Consider the following 20,063-nt stretch of genomic DNA (forward strand, 5'->3'; position numbering starts at 1 on the left):
ACAATTTGAGATAAAGTATACTTGCCTATTCTTGTACGGATTTGGCTCTTCCACCAGGCGGTAGAGCCCAAAGCAGAGAATCCCAAACAAGTCTAAAGCTCTGCAGTAAATGTCTCCAAAGGAGTCCTCCTGCTATAGAAGAAGCAAAACCTCTCTTATCTCAAGGAAACCAAAGTGGACAATTCAGCCCAACAGTAAGTCACTTATTTAGCCAACTATCATCACTATTCGCTACTTTTAGTATCATAATACTTGGGAAGTTAGAAAGAAAATGACTGGTCCCCCATAAGATTAGAATCTAGTATAAAAAAAAGGCTATCTGATGTCTTTGCCTCTTAAAAACATAGCTTAAGCTACATAATGAGATTCAACTGAATGAAACTAAACTTCAGGCAATGACAATCACCCAAAAGTACCAGCAGCAGGGATGGAAGCCTAGCCCATGAAGCACCACTCAGCAAGGGAACTCACTGTGACACGCGCTAGCAACCTCTCAGACAGCGGCAGGAGTGCCAGTTTGCATCTGAATTGGGAGGCATTGTGGGTCATGTTGTCAGGACTTCTGGGCAGTCTGCTGCCCTCTTCCAGCAGCTGTTCCCCAAATGCTGGGCTTGTCCCACTTGTCACCAAAGTCTGCAGCAGTGCCAAGATGTGGTGGTTGTAGTACGTCTGGAAAGGAAGAGACAATGGAAAGTCAAAGAGAAAAGAGTACGCGCTGGAAAGGAAAATCAAGCTTTCCAGTGAAAACCTAGAGGAAGTGATGACACAGACACTTGGGAGGTTTTTTTGTACACTTAAAGTTGTCCTTAATTATGTTTAAAGTTTTCTGACAATATTTAAGGATCACCACTTGTTTAGCTCATTTCGGCTTCAAAGAGCAGCCAGAAGGTCCCACCTCTGCTCTTATAATAGAATGCATTAAGATGTGTCTGAATGGGAGATTTTCAAAGGCATAAATGGCACAATCGGGGTGAGGCAGGGGGTGCACACACGTGTGTGTGTAAGAAAACTGGGCAGGAGCTCTGATGTCACCTGAGCAGGAGCACACTGTGCAAGGTGAGGCTGAGCAGCGCAACTGCCCTGCCAGCCCCATAGGGAGCAGGTGCAGCAGGAAGCTCTCCATCTTCGTAGCTGCCATATTGTTTTGAAAACCTCTCTCTGTGCCCTTACCTCAGTCAGTATTTTTTGGAAAAATTACCATGGTTCAAATTCAGATCTAAGGCAAAAAAAGGCCTAGAGTCTCTACTTTTTTTTTTTTTTTTTTTAAGCTGAAAGTGTTTCCTCTGCCTACAGTGCATCAAATAACTTATTTTCCACCCTTTCTCAAAAAGCTCATTTCCTACATAGAGCCACTTTGAGGAATCTGTCACCTGCATGTGCCTGAGTAAAGAAACTAAACAAGCTGCAGAGAAGTAATGGTGTTACTAAATCCACGCTAAACTCAAATCCGCTTAAGAACATCTGACCATATTGTCGGGCAAATGGGTATAATGCTGTTAGAGTTAATTCTCAGTCTTCTAAAGTAAGGAGCTATAGTCCAGGGTTATCCAGGAGTGATACAGCTTCAGGGGAATCTGTACTTTACATATTTAACAGAAGCGTGCTGAGCTCTTTAACATATCATTGCTGTACTTTTTGACATCAAAAGGATTGCATTTCCATACTTGGATGAATTAATAGGATTTGCATGTCACCCTCATTCTGTACTTTCTTTGCTGAGTTACACTGCAGGAATTTGAAAGGCGGGGAAACTACAGAGGTGTGCATGTGTGTGTGTGTGTGCGTGCGCGCGTGCACTCATGAAATAACACACTGCATTCAGAATGGGTCTTGAAGCTGACTTTAAAAGGAACAACATTTCCGTAACGTGCCCATGAGATGTTACTTTCTTCACCAGTTGATGTTTGCTTACATCTTCAGACAAGCAGACTTCCTGGGAACACCTCTGCACACAAAGGCAAGACTAGAAACCTTCTCCCATCACCAAGCACTTGCCTAGTCCCACTGACTCCATGTGGCTACTAAGCTTTTCAAACTGGTGCTGTACAGCTTAACAACCCACAGCTGGATCAGGAAGGGAATCCAGGGCTCATTAGAGTACCCGAGCCATAATGATTGTGGTCATTGGATTGTTTTCGGCCTACTGAGACCTCAAAAGTCACGTTGACGCAAATGCTAGTTCTGCTTTAGGCTTTCAGGGGGTAACAGTTCACTTTACAGACCACATTCTGCCATTCAGATTCTTCTGCCAGTCTCCTTTCAAGCTAAAAGAAAACAGCACGCCTGCTCCGAGTGTCCTGAGGAATTTCAACAGATACAGTAACAGCAAAAGGAGGTGATATTGGACTGCTGAAGGCTCCCTTCCTTGTCTTTCTTCTCCATTTCACATGTCTTTTCCCTGATACTGCAACTGCTAAGCAATATCGTATTTCTCTTCATCTTCACTGTATTTACAGAATGACTGAATCCAAGCTGAGATGCCCCTCTACTTTAAAGTAGAGTTGAGTACTGATCATTCCTGGACAGACTTGGAATCTTATGCTTGAGTGAAATTTTATCCTTTAAGACAGGTCATGCTATGTCTTGAGTTACTTTTACACTTGACACTAGCAGTCATTAATTACCATCTGGCTGATTGACATATCAGTGAGTAGCAGCAATATAATACTTTCCCTAACACTGAAGCCTTCTCAGAAAAGCGTAACTGGACTTGACACACTTATTTTGGACAGCTTATCCCTTGGAGAGATTTGTTTTGTATTTATTCAGTTTCTGTAAAACTGCCACCCAAGCACTATCCCCTTGGACATGAACTGAGAGCAAGGCATGTGGAATGACTGCAGCAGGGGGAATCTGGGTGAAAAGAAAGAAAGGGGCTTTCAGAAAAAAGGCAGTTTTGGAAGTGCCAGCTTATGAGCTGAACTGCTGTTTTCTGCCAAAATCCTGGCTTAACTCCACCAAAGTGTGACCTGCATGTGTGTCACCACTGACAATATCACTCAGTTTTGATGGCAACTTAAAATGACTATGTCACCAGGGTTGGGTCACCATGTTCCCTCCATTCTTGCAGTTTTGCTGCAATGTATGCAGTCTTCGTGCTGCAAGTGTTTTTAAAAGTACACACTGCCATGGATTTCCAGACAATCAAAATATGCACTTAAATCTGATGTGGTATTGCGGATCAGCAGCAGCCCACTTCTGTGGAATTTGTTTTATACATTTTCAGAAAAAGCCATTGGGAGATTCCCACTGAGTTCAGTAGACTGATTTCCCACCCAAATCTACAGTGAGTTTCCCCCAGATGAACTGATGAGAAGAGTTAAATGTTCCATTTATCCCCATGCCTGCTATGGTAAAGCGGTGGTAGTGCAAGCTCCCTGTTCCCTAGCTCACCAACGCGCCTCCAGCCAGGCTTATAAAGCTCCTTTCCATGTGAACAGGTAAGAATTCAGAGTGCCCACAATCTTCTCAGCCTTTGGCGTCAATGCTGGAGCTTTCCACCAAGGGGCCAGCTGGTGTCAAATGCAATTTTGGCTTCAGTGACTGCAGTTCCCTTAGAGGGATTGATTCTAACATCATGTTGTCAAAAGTAAATAAATCAGGCTGGCTTTAAATACCTTTTGTAGCCTGTCAATATCTTGGAGCTGGGAACAGCAGAAACTTAGGAAAACACTCTAGAAGTTTCTCCAAATAATTCTATGTGTATATCAACAACAGGGAGAGTGGCTGCTAATAGCACATACCGAGAGACACGTCTTTTGGAGCCAATAGCTGCCTTTTAGTGTATGGAACCCACTACTCCAAGAAATCACAGAAGCCCACTGATTAGCAAATTGCTTAAATTGGAGTAGACACATACAATTCTCAGGGCACCATGTAACTAATCGTATCACCGATCTCTGCAACTTGTCTTGTGCCTTTCTTTGATGCACATGGCCTTGACCATTGTTAAAGCTAGACTTAGTGGTAATAATTTTGCTACACACTGATGCCACTAAATTTGACAGAGGACATGATATATCTACTTACCACAGACAAAAGAGAATTCAAGAAGCTATCTGAGAAGATTGCTCCTGCAGGGGCACCAGTGGTGAAAAGCTGATCATGGTTCGGAACCTCAGAATTGCAGCTGGGAGCCTGATTAATGAACTGGGCATTTGATGAAGACTCTATTGGAAAAGCAAGGGAGAAAGAGGAAACATCTTAGCAACAGAGAGAAGCCATCTAGAATCAGAAACAAAAGTTAATAAATCCAGTTCACTATTCTGTGTCCAGCACTAGCCACAGCACACAGCATTAGTAAAGAAAAGAGGAACAAAACATTTAGTGCTGCTGATTGTGCAATGGCAGACAAAACCCATGGAATCCTAAACCTAAAGTTTTAAGATCAGATCATGATCAATTTACCCACTTTGATAAAGAAAGGAATAATCTAATTTCTTCCCCTCATTTTCCTGACTTAAATACAATTACTATTTCTGTTGGCTTAAATTGGGGCTACAGAGTCCCCTTCACAGCTGCCCTACTGTTGCAGGGATCTTCACCAGTTTCTCACTCTTATTCTTGCTGGCTGAGACAGTCTTGCAGAATTCTCCCTACTCTGGAAGTGATTCCCCCTTAACTTTCCTTTCTAGTTCCAGGGAACTATCAAAGTACACCCAGGCAGAAGGCCCCTGCTTGTGCTACTGAACATGCTAGGTATGTCCTGGCACTCTAGCACTACCAGTAAGAATGCTGATGAATGACAGCAGCACAGTAGGAGACTGAGAGGAATTGAACAAGAACCCATATCTTCCCATTAAAAAATAGAGAGTGAGCACAACTAACTCTATGTGAGTAATGACTGATTTCTATTATGTCCCCTTGGGTCAGAAAGCATTTGAGTGCATCATTTTTAAAGATGACTAAAACTAGCCAGAATCACAATACTATTAATGTCTCCTGTTGTCTTGCAGTGTTGGTGTCATCCTTCAGCCATGTATTCCCAACACAGATATTTCACCCACCCTGGATGTGAGAGCTGGCTCTGCATCTGGCATTAATCAGTATGACTCCACTGACTAGCTTAATACAGTCTGGGTATGAAAAGCATGGTCTCATAGCCACAATAAGGGATCCACTTTATTTCTCCACATCACTCTCTCTCCTTTACATATTTTCAGAATTCTTATTTCTTTACAGATCAGATCACTTCATTATTTCTCTCCCAGATCTCTGTCTCCTTATGTCAAGGGTTTCTAGAATCCATTGTTTCTGAGCAATAACCATTTGTAACATGCTTCTGAGCCCACTGGCCAACTCACAAGTTTAGAAGATGCTCAACACGTTGAACTGTGCTCAGCTTGGTGGATCTGGGCCTGCAGAAACCCCATGCAAAGCTTGCCATTTACTGGGCCTTGGATCAGCCTGAGGCAAAGTGGCCATTTTAGCATTTCTTATTTTTCTGTTTCTCACCATTGGGCAAGGAGAAGCCGCAGCACACCAGAGCATGACGACAACACAAAATGCTCCTGCTCCTCAAGGCAAAATTCTTACGCAGTCCTCTGTAGAGGAGTGCAGGCCCTCAGCTAATTCTGTCAGCTAATTCCCTGTCCCTGGCTACGCACCCTTAGCTCAGCGGGTGTGAGAGGACAGCATGCCTTTGGGACCACGGCACACCTCTGGGACGCAGGAGGCTCTGGCATGCCATCCTGGTCACAAAGAAACTGTGGCAGAGGCAAGTCAAACTCAACAGTTCTGGCCCTACTGAGATACCACATTGCTTCCTGTGCCTCTCAAGATTTAATTGCAAAAATCCTACTGACTTGAGTGGTGACAGGATTTTAACTGAAGGTATGAAGTGTCTTAGTTTCTCTTATAGCAGGTTTTGACCAGCAACAGTGCTAGCAATAGGTATCATATCGCTGGCTTTGGTGTGTCAGACAGACAGAAGGATACAGATGACCCTTGGTCAACACTCACTGTGCTGTGAAATGAGAAATTGCCCAGCATGAGCAAAGCCCTTACAACTTCAGGCACATGAGTATTACCCCTCTCAGCTTGTTTCTAGAGACAGGCACAAAAGTGAACATTTGTCTAGATCAAGGTCTACCAGAGGGACTTACAGGAAGCTTATTCAATCACAAGAAAGCTCCAGCTGTTTTTGTTTAGCTGCTTTGTGCTTCCAGGTTTTAAATTCTTGGGGTTGTTTTGCCTCCTAGCCCATCTTTCTAACTCTGAACATATTTCTGTGCTGTTCAAGACTACAGCAGGGGCAGACATCCATGTGCTAAGGGACTGGGCTCAATTCATTATTTTGTCAAAGATCTGACATGACTAAAATCCAAGTCATGTCAACAGATTGCAGATGTTTTCCCCTCCACTGACACACCACATCCTGGAGGGAAATCACAAGGGTGCAATGCCTGTCTGAAGATGTCAGCTTGACTGCACAGTATCTTCTCAGAGGAGCTGGGCCTCAGTAGCCAGCTCAAAACATTTCTGAGACTTTTGGACACAACAGAAATAAAAGCTTAAACCACAGCACAAGATTTCCAAATATCACTCTGGGAAATTCAAGAGTTCTGAAATTACTCAGGAGGCAGCATCATTATCTTATCATTATTTTGTGCTTTTTTTTTTTTTTTTTTCAGCAGCTCCTCAGTATTTCAGTGTAAGGAATACACAGGACCGAATAGCTCATGAAGGTGCTTAACTGCTTCTGGGACACAGCTCATCAGGTGCAAGTTTTGACTAAGCAGTACACCATGTGTGCTGAGTCCACATAGCATTTACAAGCATTGCATCAAAAAGAAAGAAAGGAAAAAAAAATAAAGGAGCTTGAATGAGTCAGGGGCCAGTCATGATGCCTAGCAACACGCTGCACTAATTTGATGGGTACGTTCTTGTGTCAGCACTTTAAATGGAGCTAAACATCCATGTCCCTTGGGACTGGTAGCCCAGCCACGCCACTCTGGTGTGACACTGACTGCTATGTTACTAGTAATCAGTTAATCAGTGCACATGTTCCTAAGTAACAGATCCAGTTTGTAACCATTGGGAGATGAAGACAAAGACAGCCAAGAGAGGCATGAAAGAACTCCATGAGTTATTTCAGTTATGAATGCACGCTAGAGAGGCTGAGCCTTTTGGAATAAGGACAAAGGTGTTTGGGCTCTGCAGTAACATGCCTGTACTCTCAGTCCTTGTGCAAGGACTCATCCAAGTACTGCACCCCAAGCAGTCACTGCATAACGCCATGTACTGCAGACTGTTTGGAACAGGCTCTGTTCTTTCACAGCCACCTGTACAAATGAGGAAACCTGCAGCTACCCCCATAATCCAGAAGAGGAGGAGGGAACCATCACCAGTGTTCCAGAAAGGGAAGGGTTGGAACACAAAGAATTAGGCCTTGACTCACTCCATTTTGTTGTGGGGTGAAAACTGGGCATACAGTCTCTCTCAAGTGCCTTTTACAGTCATTAGAGAGAGGAAAGCATGGCCAAAGAGCAGCTTAGATTTCATCTGGGCAGAATTCCCTTTGGTGGTGCCTCTTTCTCCGCTGAAAATAAGGGTAAACCAGGGAAATACAGTCCTGATTTATCTACCTTAGTGAAGTATATTTGGATAGGTGGGATGAATGCCGGCCACGTGATTAGAGCTCAGACCTCCTGAGATCCAGTCCAGTAGAAAAAAAACCCAAGGACATTATCGTTCTCTTCAATGGATGCTTCAGAGATTTGCTACACACTGAGACCTTTGTAACACTTTGTTATATTTATTCTCCTGATAAACCATCCTGACTCCTTCAAAGCCAGTGAATTAACATCTAAGTCAAACCTTTTAATGTTCCTTGGACATGTAGTGCTTGTCGCTTTCTGCCTGTGAATTCTAAAAAGGGCCTGGGGTAAATAAATAATGCAGCATGCATATTGCTTCAGTGAAATTTGTTCCTAAAGAATAACTTACTCAGCTCTGTAGTGATGAGGATCCTTTTATAACATGGCTGTGATTGATTCCTCAGTGCTCTCGCTCTGAAGACAGCATCTGTAGAAACAGTCAATAATAACGTGAGGAAAGAGGGAAGTTAGCAGAAGTAGAAAGAAAAAAAAAAAAAAAGAAAGAAACCAAGGCACAATGGTTCAGACTGATAAATGCAGGAAATCTCTTACCTATGCCTGAAAATGTCATTGTCATGCAAAAATCCCAAAGCATTTCCTATATTTAGAAAGTTTCTTGCCTTGGTTTGCTTTTCCAAGACTCACTTTATTCACTCAGAGCTTCAAAGGATTAAAAAAAGAAAAGCTCTCCCGGCAGCTGCTTATTGACATCATAACTAAAATATAATTACCCTCTGTGGAGCAGCAGTGCTGGTTGCAGTGTTGTTTGGCACAAAGCCCCCACTAAGCCAATTTGCACTCAGAGGGCTTTTTTGGGAGTGGGTTATGTTTTTTCCTTCCCCTTCAAGAAGGCTGCACATAAATAGATGGGACATGTGCTGTAGGAATTAAGGCAAAAGCATACACCATAATTATTTTTTTTTAAAACCTGGCAACCAAAGAGACTTAAAAGAGAAATCCAGAAGTTCCTAGAAGCATGTGTCTTTATTTCCTCCCAGTTCTCACAAGCCAGCTGATTTAGTACAATCACTCCCAATCTGAAATCAGCTTTCTGTGTTTTGATCACATGCAGTCTTGTCTCCCTTACCACGACGTCTACATTTTTCCTTTGCTACTCTAGCACAGCATCTGGGTAACTGAGTATTAATAATACTACTTATTGCACAAGATAGTATCAAAGTCAAAATGATGGACTCTAAACTCCATCAGATTTTGCTAGAAATGGAACTTCTACCAGTTCATATACTGTATAATGGATCCTTTCTGCTTGGAGGAGGATGTGAACGTTGGAGATTAGAGAACCTAACAGGGTCCTAGATGGACCATTGCTCTAATCCACGACTCTGAGGTTAGGCAATGGACTGCCAGAAAAACTCATTAGAGATGTCAGGCAACACAAACCCTCAAAACAGCAGCAGAAGTCCTTCCCAAGTATAGCAAAGTGTCTCTGAATGCATGCTAGTGGCAGCAACTGAATGCCTGAAAGGAATCATTGCCTTTATTGTACCCTTCCATGTACTGTACCAGTTGATTTGAATGTATGTCTTATCACTGCCTGGATACCTTTTCCTTATGTCAATATTTTTACTATGAAACAGTACACAGCGCTCCACCTGAAATTTTACAAACTGGCAGGATGCTATTACAAAAGATTACTTAATTGTAGATTACTACTGTACATTTGAATTTCACTATCTTATTAAGTTGTCAGATTTAATTACCATTATATGTTTAGATTATGCCACAGATTATTTAGTTCGGTACCTAGGTTTGCCAACCTGTTTGCTTTGTGACATGACAGGGTGATAATTACAGCATTACTGGAAAACCTAAATTTTTCCATGGGAAAGACTAGAAGTCCTTGGCATCAGCACTGACCCTAGTAAATGCTCATTCTTGCAAGTGTAAGTAATGCTTAGCTCTGTGCGGGTCTGGTTCTCTAAGACCTGTCTAATTCTCTACCCCATGAGAGAAGTAATGTGCAGAACAGGCCTGCGTTTGTTGGGTGTGAAATACAGCAAAATCTAAAACCACAGGAAATGCAATTGATTTGGGCTTTGTTACAATCTCCAAATTGAGACTATGCCTGCTGCAATGCTTACCAAACACCTGAACTGTTGAGTGAACTTGGGACCTTCCATCCAAGTAACTACTTTCCACTATGGTTAAGATGCAAAATGCTACAGCTTTGTCTACGGTGTCAGAGCTGGGGATGAGAAAGGATTTGGATGGGTAGTGTAGCTGGATAGCAAGCCATATCATCTGCTGTCCCACCAGCAATGGCATCTACTACAAGAGAAACATCAGCCTCTCTTTTCTAAAATCAGGTAACAGTTGAATAATCATTGCTTTAGAAAGCTCTCCCAACTATTATTCTATCATTTCCTACCTGCTTCCTATCCTGGCTGCTAACATTAACTCAGGCTAGGCTTCTCAGGTCCAATTTTGAATGTAACTTTAACCCCCCTCCTTCAAAAACAGGGTTGTGACCAGAGGACTGCCATACTTCTTGGGTCTCCCCAGTGCACAGTAGTTTCTGCTGCCAATTTCCTTTTCTGCACAACTTCTCCTAGGCGTTTCTCCTACAAGTAGAAAGGATTTTCCTAAACCTGCTGATGTTGCAACTCTGTAGCTGAAAGCACCCATTGGTACATGTACTACACCACTGGAAAATGCGGATTTCACCGGTACACTGTAATTAATTACTGCAGAGATGAACCAACACCAAGTTCTGATCAGCAGGGGCACAGCCTTTCTACATCACTAGTATTTGCTGTTCTTCCTAGCTAACTTGACAGCCACCAAGTCTAGAAAATTTCTTGATACTCCCCATACCGTTGAATTATTTTCTAGCTGTATTTAAGTGTCCTTACATAACTTAAATGAGGCCAGAGGCCCTACTCTCAATTTTTCTCCCCACAAAGAAAAAAATTCTGATAAAAGCCATCCTTTCCCAGCTTGTATCTCTCTTTTCCTTGAAACTTTCCTCATTTTATGACCCCCATGAACTATTTCACCTGAAGGCCAGCCAGTCAGCTAAGAATAGCTGATTTTATCAGCAAATTTTGTCCTCTCAGAGATTAATTCCTATAATAATAACAGTGGTGGGAGGGAGAGCAGAGACTGAAACAGTGGGAGCAGGGACATGTACGTTCTATTTCCACTCTGGGCACCTTGATCCAAAACTTGGTAGCAACAACTTTAATTTACTATCCTATAGGAGCATACTTCTGTAATGCATCTGGAGAGTTCAGAGCCAAAGACCTTAAAGAGTGTAAGCCACAGCGTTAGTCTTGCGGTTGAATCTGAAGGAGCTCCTGGTATGAGAACTCTAACCTAAGATTTTGATCCTGTAACTATGTAAATAACTATGGCAGCAAAGAAGAAAATGAGCTGGCTATTTTAGCAACTCATCTAATGAACCTATAAGGAGAGAGAGCTTCTTTGTACACTTGCAGATTTAATGGATGACTTGAGTAAGAAGTGAAACTTGTGTTTAGCCTTATTTTGCAAATATATCTTTATTCATTGATGATGATCTCCTGTAACTGAACATTGCTTTTCTGCCTGCAGAAAACAATGTAAATCTGAGGAATAGCCTTAACCAAGTAGCCGATAATGTATTACACTGGAATTGTAGTCAGCATATGGAGTGACAATTCACAAACAACTAAGCTAGGCAATAGGTGCCTTATAAATATGTAAAGTGAAATACCTAAAATGGATAAACTAGGGTGGGTTTAGAAACACAGTATTTTGTCAACTAGAGTAAGACAATGCTGTTATGGTAAATGGAGATAGATTCTATCCTCTCTAGTTTGAATCAACCTTTCAGAAATAACTGATCACAGTAATGGATAATAACAAGAATAATTTGCATTTCTGTATTGCTACACTGTAAGCTTGCATTTATCTGGCTTTAAACAAGCCTGGGAAATATTGTAAGGGGGCTCTATGCTGAGGTACAGCATGCTCTAGTAGCTGCCAGGAATACACAGCAAAGGTGTAAGAGATATAGAGGAAGCTTTGACACCATGACCCTTACTTGATCCTGCCTTCTCAAAGCCAGAAAAGAAACCCAGAAGCACAGGTTTCCATTCCTCTGTTCTAGTGTCTACATCACACTTCACTCAGGTTCCTGACAGAGGACCAAGCAACCCTGATTTCTGCTTATACCTGAAAGAAAGTGTTGTGTATTTGGTCTGGTTCTGATGTGCTGAAGAAGAGTGTTAGCCATAATACACAAACAAACTTGTGCCTGCGTGTCGCTGCTCTAACTGTTCTGACTGCTAGCTTCTTTCTGCACAAGCAGAAATCCTTTTGATACTGTTCTCAGGGACCTTGTAAGTGCAGAGTTTGATTATCTTTCTTCCAGTATGATTGAATAAACTTTTCTTCTCTCTCTCATGATGGCAAGGATGCCAAACGGATTTAAATCTGCAAGATCCATTTTTCTGATGCAACTCATCATATGCCCATCTTCCCAAGGGAAATGAGGGAAAAATATGTGCCTCTGGATTAAAGAAACAAAAGACTCTGAGATGCAGGTGGTGATGGTTCTGACAATGATACACCTGGTAAATTGCCTAACCAGTCATGCCTCAGCTTACCCAACTGATCACAGTAACGTCAGCATTAAGTCCCCGAGATCTTCTGCTGAAGGAGACAAAGCAAGCCCAAAGCTACCACCTCAAAGAGAAACAAGTAAGTATGAACTCTGCAAGGCAGCTGGGGAAGGTTTTGATGAACAGATGCTCACATCTCTATTTTCCATATGCACACTGTAGTTTAGAGTTCTGCACTCCATGTACTACAATTTTTGAGTGATAAAACAAAAAATGCTGGAGGGGAGTAGGACAATGATTGATAGAATGAAATACCCTTTTTGTTCTAAGTCTCTCACTTTTCAATATGTAGGTATAAAGAGGTAGTAGGTACAGTATCTATATCTGTCATTATAGATGGAGAGACATAAATTATATATATAAAAGTACATACTATTTACTGCCTCTCTATATACAATCAATAAAGAGTTCCATACATCTTTGTATTTATGTAGCAATAAACACTTAGATAAAAGTAACCTATTCAAGTCACCATTACCTCTTATTCAAATATACCTTATAAATAATTTGTCTTCTGTTCTGATAGTATACACTGTATATTGGTATTATTTTGTCTAGTTATTCTTAAAAAAAAACCCTGTCTCTGCCTCACTCTAATCTTTTCTTTGGCACAGCCATTGTTTTAAAAGCCTAGAATGATAATAAAGTATAGGGAAAACACTTAGGAGAGCCATCCATTTCTCAGCCCATCTTCAGTTAATTAATACCCCACATTCTCAAGAGGAGGACAAATCTTAGCTTCTTCGCCAAATTAAGGGAGGAAGAGACACAATAAATATTCTACTGGGCTGAAGTCGTTTTTGCTTCCATTGCAGTTCTGAGCTACAAGTTCTGTCTGTCTGGCAACAGAGCACCCACCCTATCAAGCCTCAACGGAAAGGTATTGTTTTTCTCTCTTTGAAGGATGGAAGGGGCCTCCACTCACATGTGTTTTTACAAATAATACAGTAGTTACCAACACTGGTTACCATTTACCCTCCAGCCAGGGTCTATTGACTGGAAACCTTGAAGCTTCACTCAGAAAGTGCAGCAGGAACTGGCATGTTTCCAGGAGCAATGCTGGCTTATCACTCCTTCCTTTGCATACCTGTAGCTTTTGCATACCTGTACATACCAGTGTAGACACTGGACTAGGCTTTACAGCCGACTATGCTAAAATGGACTTCTGGCCCTTTTAACTTACATATTTATATTCGGGAGAAACAGGCTGTAGCTCAGACTAGTGACAAGTGACCCTGTCATTCTTCCCTCCCTTAGTTGCCATTTTTGTTGCATCAGCATGTTCCCAGGCAAAAGGAAGCATGCTTAACTAGTGTAGCTAAGCTGGACCTACCCTGCATGGATCGGATGTTCAGAGTGGCCAGGATGCTTTCCGTGTCCACCAGGCAAGGACTGCTTGAAGCAGCGGTGTTGGAAGACAGAATGGCGCACGCAGCACAATCCTGGACATTAACTGCCTTCAGATCTGCGCAGGAGAGAGCACTACCCTGATAAAACCAAAGAAATTAATAAATAAGGAGAAGTAAGAGAAAGCTGAACATTAAGGATCTTTAAAGGTGAAACACTAACATTAAATTTGATTCAAACTCAGCTGGCATAAACGTGTTTTGGAAACACCTCCAAAGTTTCAGAAACTTTGGAAATGGGGAAGTGTCCAATACACTGCAAGTCTAGACCTGTGACTTTTCTTCTCTGGCGTACCAGGATTAGCTTCTCAGTGCTTCTGCAGGAAACCAGAGAGTATCAGAAGAGTCTTCTTCCCCCAGAAGAAAATAAATATTTAAAAAGGGGAAGTTTTTCAACAACATCTTGGATTCAAGCTCAAGTCTAGAGTCTGAGATAATTTTGGTCCTTTTTGAATCTGAATTATGCTATCATCAAGAAGTTTTAAAACGTATTTAGAAATGTGCATGAGAGCTAGAGAAAGGAAGGAAGAGGAAAAGAGAATATGCAAAAAAATTCTTACTGAGAATAACCACAGCTTTGGGAAGTTCTGAATAAATTTCCATTCTCTTTGCAGATATTCTGAAGGTCCGAGAAAAACAATGTCTTTCAGCTCATGGTAAATGAAGTTGCTAGCTCTTAAGGGCATCACGAAGTCCTGCAGCCCAATCAGCGGTGAGTTTGCATCGCCAAAGACACAGACCAAAATGTGATTCTGCAGGTTCAGTGCTGCTTGGTCCTTGCAATTCTAAATTGAAAACAGAATCCTGCTGAAACAGGTACTAGGTTTATTTTAGATTTTTCTCTTCAGTTAGAAAGACTTAAACCATTTCTTAGCTTTGTAACATCTATGGGTAGAATGAGGCTATATATAAAAAACAATATCTCCCCTTAAGTATTTGGATTCTAAGTGTATCCTACAGCAGTGAAAAATTCATATATGTTGCCATAAAACATCAAAAATGTAGAAGGCGGCAACAATACTAGTTTAATGCCAGGAGCTTAATCATGACTTTGGCCTGGTGTTTTATTCCTGGCTAACTGATCATGTTTCTCAAATGAGCTCATTAGTCTGGAAAAACGTACTGGAGAGTGGGTACTGCTTAGCGTGGTACCTCATGGCTGGTAGGCAGTACGGCCAAGTCGGCCAGCCAGGCTCCTCAGAGCCGTTGCGTTAACATCCACAGTTAACGTGGGCTCGGCATATCCCTGCTACGTTCACTCCTTGGCAGTTTTTTTTCCAAAGAGAAACAAGGGACTTTGTCAGGGAGAAGTTTCCCGATGAGAGATTAGAATCATAACCAAATTAAATGATTGTCCCTAACTAATTAGATTAGTTTAAATTGAATAATGAAACCTTTAGCTGTATTTAATGTAACATGCCTGAAGTCCAACGATTAGTCTGCTGAATGAAGCTAAACAATTAAAAACACAATCTATTTTATAGCTTATTTTATAGGAACAATTGGAAAAACTATTACTGCTGAAATCTGCAGAGGAAATGCGCAATTACAAGACCAACAGGAGCAGTCAGTATTGCAAATGTGCAGCAGGGACAGGTGAACCACTCTGAAGACACTATGGAAGGACTGAGGCCTTCCTTCCAACCTGGGGCCAAGAAGCTGGCCGTATCTGGCATTTATTACTTTATTACTGAGGTCAAGAGAAAAAAACCAAACATTAATTCTCAAAATCTATGTTATATCAGACTGACAATTAAGACTTCCAAAAGCTATCTAAATTATTTAATAATGTATACTTTATGTAAAAGTCAGAGGACTGTATTTTGATACGTCCTTAGATGTTGTAGCACAATCAAACCAGTAGACTGCAACAAGGCTTTACCGTTGGTCAGATTCTACTGTCTGTGCTGGATCTCCTTCCTCCAGAGGTCAGACCACACTGCTCCTCCTAACCCCCTCTCCCACAATCCGCAGGGCTATTTAACTACTTAGCGGGAATGAGCTACAGCTGCACATCACCCATGTCAATCAACCCACTGCCCCTAAGGCAAGGCCACAGCTGCATGTTATCAATGCTAATCAACCCACCGCCTTCATTCCTCTACGCTTAGACACCCTGTGTTTCACATGGCCATCAAGGAGGAACTTCTGTAAAGTATATCCACCTAGCCGTCCACGCTTTCCAAACAGAACGAAAAGCTGAAGTGTCATGACAAATCCCATGGGAGTATATTTGCACCTTTAAGTGCTGAAACAACTTTAAAAAGTAGCTTTTGAAAACCCAAAGCACAGTCTGGGACTCACTCCCAAAAATGCATCTTAAGACTCCCAGGCCTTTGAGAGCTTGCCTGTCCCAGAAACCTGATGGCAAAGGAAGATACTGCATGAACTTGAAGCGCAGTAGCTATTATGCACTAATTTCCTTTGTGGACATTCTTAATCCTCATAAAGAGCTCCTTGCACAGTCTGGCTTAGCTACACAAAACCACTCAGTACAAAACAGAAGTGGCACATGGGGAGTTAGGACACACTAGCAGTTGTAAGCTTTTTCCTCATGTAAACCTGCCTGTAAGATCTTTTCAAAACATTACCCTTTAATTCACGGAGCTGAGCTTCCAGTCCTATTGGGATACTCGCCCATTTGTAATGACTAATCCTATTTTGGAGGTTGCTGGGCAATAGGGTCCTTTTATTTGCTTGGAAGGAAGCTGCAGCATTTCAAGCAGCATGAATTCCAGCCTGCTACAAGTCTCCCAGCTGGCAGAACAGCTTGAACATTCTGTATTTTTGATGAAATCTTTGATCACCTCATTGCAAGATTTGGTTGCCTACTCTCAGCTCTCTGGCAGCTCTGAGCACAACCTGCCATTTCTAGATGGGATTTGTTCTTTTACGGATTAGACACGTTAAATAAATAAACCGAACTGTCTTAAAGATTTCCAGATCAATAATGTCACAGACACAAGGGTTTGGAAACACAATATACAAAATTTCAAAATAAAATAGATGTCAATCAGACCTTCCTTCGTCCATCTGCTGAGACCCTGTCCTGAGATTGGGTGCCTGCCCTGCTTTAGATGAACACGGAAGGCATTACCGATCCCTTGTTACCTTGGAGATCTTTCTCTGTTCCCACGTTACCACCTAAATTACAAAGGAATACGGCCATGGAGTGAACTTTCAGCTCCCTCCACTGCAACAGAGTCTCTATGCAATGCTGGTCAAGATACTTTATCCACAGCTCACTCCCCAAAAAGGGGGTAATGGTAAACCCCTGGTCCCTCCCCTCCAGCACAGGGCCTGTCTCTTACCTTTGCAAATGAAATCAAAGTTAGAAATTGACTAAGATAACATTGCTAAATAAGCAGCAGTAAACTAGAGAGTGCTGTGCCCTCCACCCAGATCAATGCACTGAAGCTCCAGCTTAATCCTAGGAGAACAAGGAGGAAGACACGTGAGGGTCCCCGAATCAAATACCCTGCACCTACCAGAAGAGCCTCCTGGAGTGGAACAGCATCACACCAGTGGAACATTCCTGTTGAATCTAGGACAACTTTGCTGTTCTCTTCCACTTGGCCATCAAACCCCCTAAAATGCAGAGAGAAACTTCTTAGCTACGGAGCAACCTCTCAGCAGTGGCAGCTGCAGTTTACCCAAGTTGAGATCACATCTCCAGCTGCTTCTGAGATGCCCTCTTTATCTACATCACAGCTTTCATGTCTCATAGCAGCCAAGGAAAAATTGGGATGAATGAGTCACATATTAACCATGACAGCATGGGGGAAAAGGACTGTGTGGTGGAGGAATTTCTTTGTCAATGTCAGCTGAATGAAACATAAGGAAAAATATACTGCAAAGTGTTTCCTTGAATTATTGTATTAGTTGTGATGTTTATAGCTGTTTGGACTTGGTCCCTAGGATTATTTTAAATAATGAGCTCTTCAGTGGGGACATTCATTGAAGCAGTATTTATATAAACATGGTCTTGATTAAGAGCAAAAAGAAGTCAGCAGGAATTTCCCCCTTGTCTTCAGGGACTTTAAAGTATAGCCATATTGCAGGGTACTGTTAGAGGCAAACTTCAGATATGTAGCTGTGTTTGTGAGCATTGTGTTAGTTCAGAAGCAGCAAAAAGACCACATGAAACAAAAGCCATTCACAGACACTCTCTGAACATCAAACAGTTTCAAAGGACTGCTACAAAACAGTTGTTGAGGAAGTCATGTCAAACAACCAAGGGTTGTTCACATGTCTCCTCATGGCCCAGGCACGGACAGAAAAAGGCCTGGAATCTGTTGGATAAACCATTTTCTCAGCACCATCTCTCTAGGTAGAGGCAGCTTTGAACAGGTGGCTCAAGAGCAAAGTTTATTTAATCACTCTGTAACTGAAATCACAATGGTCACTGAAACTTGCCGCCTAGGATTACAATGCTTACTGAACTCAACAGCTTTAGTAGCGCTGTATGACCAGACAAGTGTTTCGTCCTGACATTCTTTTTTATGTCCAATTCATCCTTATCTTGACTATGCAGTACTGGGTGAGGTGAAATTAACAGAAAGGAGAGGGAAATTTTGCTAGGGGAAGCCATTCATTACAAGGCCGGCAAGGTGGATCTCGCGGTGCCCTGTACAGACCAACTTATGCTGGTACTGGGTGTAGCACTTAGCACAGCCTAGACAATTTGCCCCATTTTTTGCAAATGGGGCTGGGGGATTTGCAGCTTGAGTCAAACTCCATGATGTCATAGCTATACAATTAACCCATACCCAGGACAACTAGTTAAAAAGTCAGTCATTTCAATACATGCAACACAGAAAGAGCCTTTCCCATTCCATATGAGAATTCAAACACCAGGCCAGAACTTCTTTGCAGCTTCTGCTAGCTCTCCAGGTCTTAAACTAAAGGACTAATAACAAATGCCAGGACTGATCATATTAGAATAGCTTACCTTGTTCTTCTAAATTAATACATTTTCAAGTTTTATAAATGTTCACCTATCCTAAAACCAACACAAGATATAAAAGCTGCAAAGGTTCTGCTAATGGCATAGACATGAACTGTAATGACTGACTTTTGCATAGTTGCTCTCCAGCCTTCTCTGCAACTTGCTTATGATGGGCTGGGTTTGACTGTAACCCCAAATCTGGAAGGTGGTTCTTTCCAGCTCTGCAGTGCCTCCTGTTTCTGGTCCCTCCACACCACCACAGAGTAAGAGACAGGGGTTGCCTACAGCACATCCAGCTCAAGCACCACCCAACCTTCAACGGGGACAAGTAGCAGATAATGCAGAGCAAGATCCAAGCTATGCCTGACTGGAGGCAAGCATAGAAAAGAATCTTTCCTTCAGGCAAGAGAAAGGCACCAAAGAGGTAGAAACAGACCTGTATGCACTGGCGGCTGCACTACTGCTGCTCAGAAGGGGCAAGAGCAGCAGGCACTGGCAGCTGGACGTAGCCTTGGGGAAAAGAAAGGGCCAACAGAAAGCAGGGTGCTCCAGGTGCCAAATGGCTCGTGACAGCTCCACTCCTCTCACAGGCCAGCGGTACCAAGCCAGGAGGCTCCCAGTCTTTTTCTAGGGCCTTTAGCGGGAGTCTGTCCGTTCGCAAAGCATAGCCAAAGCCACCACAATATTTATCCCAGTTGCTCTCTTCTGCCACTTGCACAGTTCTTGCTCTCAGCAGCACTTACAGCCAGAATTTTCAAAGGCAAACAGTATGTTGCACGAAGCATTTTTTTTTAATCAGCTTTGAATTACCCACCCTTCAGCAAAATGAAAAGTAATTTTGCATCTCTGACAAGGAACAGGGAGAGGCTTCAAACTGGTTCTCCTGAAGTTAGCAAGCTAGTACAAAACTGGAGGGAAAGGGGAGTGTGTACCCCTTTAAGTCTCTGCAGTGTCTCTATGCAGCCCTGTGCTAACTGCAAGCAATTGCATCTATTAGCCACACCTCTCCTCCTCGGATAACGAATCCTTAGGCCAGTGATTAAATGGTATTTTGGCAAGTTAGAAACTATCTTCTCACAAGCTCCCTTACTTGACTCAGATTTACCAATCAATCAATGTATGTATCTCTATCATAATAAAGCCATCATCTATATACACAACCTGTCAGAAATGACAACTCCTCATTCTAATATTATGGGAAATATATACGCCTTGTAGGAAACACCTGTTGGATCTCTGAAGCGAGAGATAAGAGGGAAAAGATGTCAGGAAACTCACTTCTTCATAATGGCATCCACCTTGCCAAAGCCAAGCGCATCCTGACTTAACAAGCCATTCTTTAGTTGAGGGTTCCTTCTGCCATATACTCTGCAAATTACATGACTCTTACAGAAATCTGATTTTCCTGAGAGACTCGTGAATCATCCTGCACTGGAGTCTGAGGAGCCTGAGGATGAGGGCATTGGAACTGACATGCTGTAGTACC

Source organism: Falco peregrinus, chromosome 17 (assembly GCF_023634155.1).
Source record: "Falco peregrinus isolate bFalPer1 chromosome 17, bFalPer1.pri, whole genome shotgun sequence".
Classification (NCBI taxonomy): domain Eukaryota; kingdom Metazoa; phylum Chordata; class Aves; order Falconiformes; family Falconidae; genus Falco; species Falco peregrinus.